This window comes from Garra rufa, chromosome 6 (assembly GCF_049309525.1).
Source record: "Garra rufa chromosome 6, GarRuf1.0, whole genome shotgun sequence".
NCBI classification, from domain to species: domain Eukaryota; kingdom Metazoa; phylum Chordata; class Actinopteri; order Cypriniformes; family Cyprinidae; genus Garra; species Garra rufa.
Window position 1 is genome coordinate 21,910,473 of NC_133366.1, and position 6,974 is coordinate 21,917,446.

Genomic DNA, 6,974 nt, shown 5'->3' on the forward strand with positions numbered 1-6,974 from the left:
CTCTTTTTTTTTATTTTCATAATTACTCAACTTAATGACGTTCCAAACCCATAAGACCTTCGCTCATCTTTGGAACACAAACGAAGATATTTTTGATGAAATCCAAGAGTTTTCTGATCCTGCATAGACAGCAGCGAAGCTGATAGCTGACACTGATAAACTAGTCCATGTGACGTAAGTGGGAAGTTATGAGAATACTTTTTGTTCACAATGAAAACAAAAATAATGACTTTATCCAACAATTTCTTCTCTTTCATGTTAGCTTTCAGGAGGCAGCGTTCTAACATAGAACCTGGATGCACTGCGTCTTGTTTCTCTGTCGAGAGTACCACACGTCATTGAAGACTGACAGGGAAGAGAAGAAATTGTTGAATATTGTTGTTATTTTAGTTTTCTTCGCGCACAAAAAAGTATTCTTGTAGCTTAATAAAATTAATGTTGAACCACTTATGTCACATGGATTATTTTATTGATGTCTTTACTACCTTTCTAGGTTTAAGCAGGGTCAGAAAGCTCTCGGATTTCATCAAAAATATTTTAATTTGTGTTCTAAAGATAAACGAAGGTCTTATGGTTTTGGATGGAACGACATGAGGGTGAGTAATTAATGACAGAATTTTCATTTTTGGGTGAACAAACTGGTAAATTGGTATAATTTTATTCTTAATTATCACAATATGGTGAATTCTTGATATTTGTTGAAAAACAACAAGTTTTAACTTTAATCTTAAACCCCAGAGGACACAGACCAGTGCTAATGCAAACCATAGAAACTTTTGTTGTCAAAGCACATAAGTAATGTTGTCTAAGTATTATTTCAGCTTTAACCAAAAGCAGGGTCATGTTTTCTCATTGAATTCTAGAGGGGATAATGATTTTTAAACCACATATTCATCAAGCAGTTCAGGGGATTTTAGATTTATAGTGAACATCACCTTCTTATGTGAAAACATTATGACGAAACTCTTTGAATGTTTTAAATATATGCCAAACCACACCAGCCATAATAATCTTAAGTGTCAACATCAATTTATGTTTTAGTTCAATCAAAGTCTACTAGTATGTCACAGAAAGTACATGCTAAAATTAAATCCAGCTTCTAAGGTGAAATGAAAATTCCTCTCTCATATTTCGCCCTCTTCCCGGCAATCATTTTTTATCGTACACGTTTATCATTACCTTGACATTCTTCCAAACACTGTTGCTCAAAGTGTTCAGGATTTTGTTTAAACGTAACACTTTTTTTTTTTTTTGCAAAAACATTTTGTTGTCTGCTTGTCTCCTAGATACTTTAAGACAATAACAAGAGTCTTGACTGGGTCCAAGAAACTCTTTTAAGGATGGCCAAAATCCTCAGAGGAGGGAAGGAAACGGTGTCAATTGCCCTGCTCTCCAGATTGTCAGATAGTCTTCATGCCACTGCGACCCGTTCACACCATATATTACATCATAGTACCCATTATTTACTATCATGCACTCTTCCTGCTATAGAAATTGAACACGACTTATGACCTTTTTAAGGGGCGAGGCAGGAGTCACTAAGAATCTCATTATGTGCGTTAGTTTGTGTTTCAGGAGATGGGTGTGTGCTGGATTGGACGTCCAAAAGTAAAAGAATATGGCAAGAGGTTTTAGCCTAAAATATACTAAGTGTTACTCGTTGTAATTGCGTTTTTACTAGTAAGAATTGAATTAGAGAGCTCTATAATTTAACTCCTACTAGTAACAATGCCAATTAGAGAGCTCTCTAATTAAATTCTTACTAACTCTAACTTCGATACGATACCTTGAAAAATATCGATATTCTATACCATTTTCGATACCACAGAGAAAAAAACTGCCACAATATTAAAGGGGTAAATTTCTTTTTTAATTTAAAGATAAATATAACAAGATAACATGACAATGAGGAATGCACATATGTACACTGCTACAGCCCTGTTCAGCCTCTTAGCTTCATTTGAGTTTGTTTCATACTTTATCTGCTGTTCAATTACAAATACAGCTGTTGTAGGTTGTATGTCTATCTAGTCATATGTCTCTATTGACTTCCATTCATTTTTAATTACAGAGCTCTATAATTAAATTTTTACTAGTAAAAAAAACACATTAAAGATATGTTTAATTGCAGAGCTCTGTAATTGAATTAAAGAGCTCTCTAATTCAGTTCTTACTAGTAACAATTGAATTATTGAATTGTAGAGCTCTCTAATTGTAACATTCTGTTGTAGAGCTCTGTAATTTAAAATGAATGGAAGTCAATGGAGACATATGACTAGTAAAAATTAATTTGTAGAGCTCTCTAATTGGAATTGTTACTAGTAAGAATTGAATTAGAGATCTCTGTAACTGGAACTGTTACTAGTAAGAATTGAATTATAGAGCTCTCTAATTGGCATTGTTACTAGTAGGAATTGAATTATAGAGCTCTCTAATTGAATTGTTACTAGTAAAAATGCAATTACGACGAGTAACACATAGTGTATTTTAGGCGAAAATGGCTTGCCATAAAAGAAGGGAGAGTTTGTAATAAAGCAATTGCGTGAATTCACATTCCTCTTTAAGCCTACATCATATTATCTTGGTGCATGGTTTGAATTTTGGAGGTGAAAGCTATAGTACTTACAGTGTTTCCCCTAGGTTTCCCGCTTTGGGGGGGGGGGGGGGGGGGCGTATGCGGTAGTTACTTTTTTCTAGTACTTTAGCCTACTTTGTGTAAAAACGAAAACATTTATTTCAGTGAAAAAATAAGTCCAAATCTCTGTATTTTAACATTTTGAACAATAGGGTTCTGCAATCTTTTGCTTTTTTTTTTTTTTTTTTAGAAATTCTTGTGTGTTTTAATTTTTCTGATAATCAAATGAAAGCATAAACATTTATTTATTTTTAATTAAATGAAAAATAAACCCTTTTAATTTTTGGCAAACAAACAGAGGTTTACTGTTAAAATCAATACATGGAAGAAAAATTATATTCAGTTTAAAACGTTTAAATAATATTGTAGTATTTTTTTCTACAATTAAGTGGTTATTCTTGTTGTAATATTTATTTTTCATCGTATATTTATTGTTTTATGTAAATTATTTAAATAGGAATATATAAACACCTACATTATACTGTACAAAAGTAATACAATACTGATATAGTTCTGTTACATGTTAAACCGTACTTTTATTTGGACAAGTTGCCGTGAAGTTTCTGTGTACAGTATGGTATGATGCTAGTTTTCTCAAATGAAACGGTAAAAGTGACAGCTTTGGAGATTGAGTTTATCTGTTCATGTGAGATGCAAATGCCAAAAATTACGTGTGCTTCAGTATGCGTATAGAAAAAAAAACACGTCTTCGCCATTCATACATACAGAGGCAAACGAAACATGCAGGATTCATATTAAAATGGTCTTTTTGCATCTCAGTTTTCACAGACACTAGTCCATATCGCGATTTGAATAAAGTGACAGAACAACTTTTGGTTTATTAATCCAAAAATCGACGAATTCCGTGGCATTCCGCGCTATAGTAAATTCCGCTTTTATGAATGGAGTCCGTGAACCCGTCTGTGTTTTCGGGGAGGAGACATTGTAAACGCGCGACCGCGAGACAGAAATGAAATGCTTTTGTGTAAATAAGATACATAACATAAGGCTATTTAGTTTGTTTAATAAAAGAACAATGTATAGACATGTTCTATAGGAAAGATAACCTTAAATGACTTAAACTGTGATCTGGCGCTATATCCAAAATAAAATGAACTTGACGTTCAAGGGGGGCGGGGGGTGCCGTTGGGGTGGCGCGGCGCCCCCCTAAGATAATGGTAGGGGAAACACTGACTTACTATAATCCATCAGCAGAAAAGCTTAAATAGTAGTGGTATTTAGGAATAATGAGATGTTGAATAAACCGGTTCAACTGAAACAGCGACTCATTCATAAAGACAGTCACTTCTTCCTTGAATGAGTCAGCATTTTTGAACAAACTGTTTGAAGGAATGATTCAGTGCATCTGGATAAACACACTTTCCTACTATATAGTAGCCAAAATGTATGGTATGTGAAAAGAGTATTATGTCCAAATGTTTTCATAAAATAGTCATAAAATAATCTCTTACGACCTACTACTTTAAGTGAAATTCTAAAGTGCACATTCAGTGAATACTTTTCTATCCTATGAGGCCATAAGAGAGTGTGAAAAGATAGAACTGACACCTGGGATTACTTTCATAAGTACTTCTTCAAAAAAAAAGATGAAATCATGGCTCTTGAGAAAATCAGTTAAACGAATGATTGAAGGACTTACTCAAAAAATGGTTCTTGTATGAATCAGGATTTTTAAACAATTAGTTTGGTGAATGACCTTGTTAACTCACTCATAAAGCCCTTCATAAACCTATTGTTGGCTTTTAGTCATTATAAATTGCCAGCATTAATGGACGGAATGCCTGTAACGGAAAGTGACTTCAATTGGAATGCTGTTCAAACAATCAAATTCAAAGATTCGAGGTTACTGTTGTGTATGGAGCGTTTGTCACAATTTGGTCAGTTACCCGGATGCATGGCCATACTGGGGATACTCAAATTTAAACAACAGCATGGATTGCATGGTTAATGTACTACTGAATACATTGTTTTGCTAAATTATGCTGTCTAAACCACGGAAAAATGTGTGCAAGCTGCTAAATCATATAGAGAAGGGCTTAGTAAGCAGTAAAGGGCCTAATATTTTGACAAACTAAAGTTAATATGTGGTAGAGATACATACAAGCAGTTTTAGTTAAGATATTAGCCTATATTAGCCAATAATAAGTAAAATATGTGCGTTTCGTTCAGTTTAGTAGCATTGTTTACGTTCAGCCATTATGGCCGGTTGTGTGAAAACACTCTTTGTATGCGCCTCAGTCGCATTTTCCTGGTTAAATAAAAAATACTTACACTATCAGAAAGGGAAAACACAATTCTATTTTATAATTTTACATGAAGTCTTATGTTGATATAACAGAGTGGTTATAGTTAAGTGTGTGAGTTGTTTACTTACTTTTCCGAATTAGTCTTCCCATGCCTGAATCGCGAACTTGGAAGGCACACTAACAGAAGAGGCGGGATTTATCGCATGAACCAATCACAGCCAAACGACCAGTCATATATCCAATCATATCACGATAGAGGCATTTTATATTATAGGCAAGGATGCACGTAAGTTTTTTTTTTTTGGAACTTTATTGAACATTTTTAGGATGCACGTAAGTGGTCAGCAGGTCCGTATGCTAGACCAAAATAAAATACGCTGCGTAAATAAGTTCAGAGTGCGCGTTTGCGTACGTACATGTTTGTGTACAATTACCATTTTAGATCGACAAACTAATACTGCATAAGATTTCTATTCATACTGAAAGCATAATTACAGGCTATTCGCTGCCGTTTTTAAAGCACAGTGCAAAACGTGACATTTCATTCACTTCACTGAACGTTCTTCAATCGGAAGCGTGTCCGCGACTCCGCGCACCTTTTGCAAGTACCTTCCGGCAACCCGCCAAAATAAAAGCTTGCAAATTTAGGTTTGAAAATAATGAAAATTCACATTAAAAAAGTTGACTATAAAATAATTGTATTTTAATTTAATACTCCCTTTTTATTTTAAAACACAATACTACTACCACACTTTATTATATATATATATATATATATATATAGAGCTTGGCCAACTACGTCACTGCGCGTAGAATTATGGGTAGTAGCCGCCATGTTTTATGTAACGTCGTCAGCCGTCAGTATTACAAGATAGTAGGCTACCATTAAAAAGAAGAAAAAAAACAATGCACAGATCCGAGGAAAAGCTAAATCTTCCATACCGAGAAAAGCTTAATGAAGTGTCAAAGCTGAGGTATTTAGAAAAACGAAAAATAATCAACGGCTCGATCCTTACAAGCATAAAGAGTGGTGGACGATATAAATGAGTTACCGCCTTAACGCACGTAACATTCCCAGATGGTGTTTTCCTACTTTGTTTGTAGTGTTATTTGCCGTTTTACCTACTGCATTGTTACCTGTGTTCTTGAGACTTCAAGTTTACAGCACTGTTACGTCTTACACCTGTTGTGTTTGCACTATAGTAGTAGTGGAACTGAACTTTTCAATTTATTTGATTCTTATGTTACTGTGAACTGTGCACATTTACATCAGTGTGTTATCCACAAATAAAGGGATATAGAAATGTTCGTGTTTTTTCAATTTATTGCTGCAACGTGGTATGCAATATGCAAAACAGATAATGCATGTTTAATGCTGCGTTCCAGGCAGATTTTAAAGCCCATAAATCACGACTTCAAACCACCAGTCACGCGTTCCAGGCAAGTCATGCCAAACTGTCTGAGCGCATTTATTATTATTAATTTGAATGCAACTTTATATTGTCCTAAAGTCTATTTTTCCACAATGTACCACTTGCATAAACAACGCACCGTATATCAGAGCTCGGAACTGGGAGTACGTTGATCTAACGTTAGTACGAGTTCACAGATGGGAAATCACAGGTTTGACAGTGCACTTTCACCGGTAGAAGGCTGGAAAAACACGGGTAACGGGTTGCCTGAAACGCGGCATAACTGAAGGCTGTAAAACATTGTTTGTCTATGTATAAGTACACATACATGTGTATATTTTATACCTGTTATATCTATATATACATACATATATTAGTAGTCAACATTCGAAGTGGATCAAAAAAGTTAAAGTCCTAAGACATGATTTTATTATGACAACTTTGATGAAAGCTTTCGATCCACTTCAAATGTTAACTAGTGTATATATAAATAATTTAAATTTTATATATGTACATGTGTATATACATATAAATACACGCAATACATGAACATATTTACACAGAAAAGTTTATGTTGGATGACATTCCTTGAGAGCAACTGATTTGACAGCATTAATTTCTTAATTCATGGTTTCATTACAACGCTGGGGCACATATTAG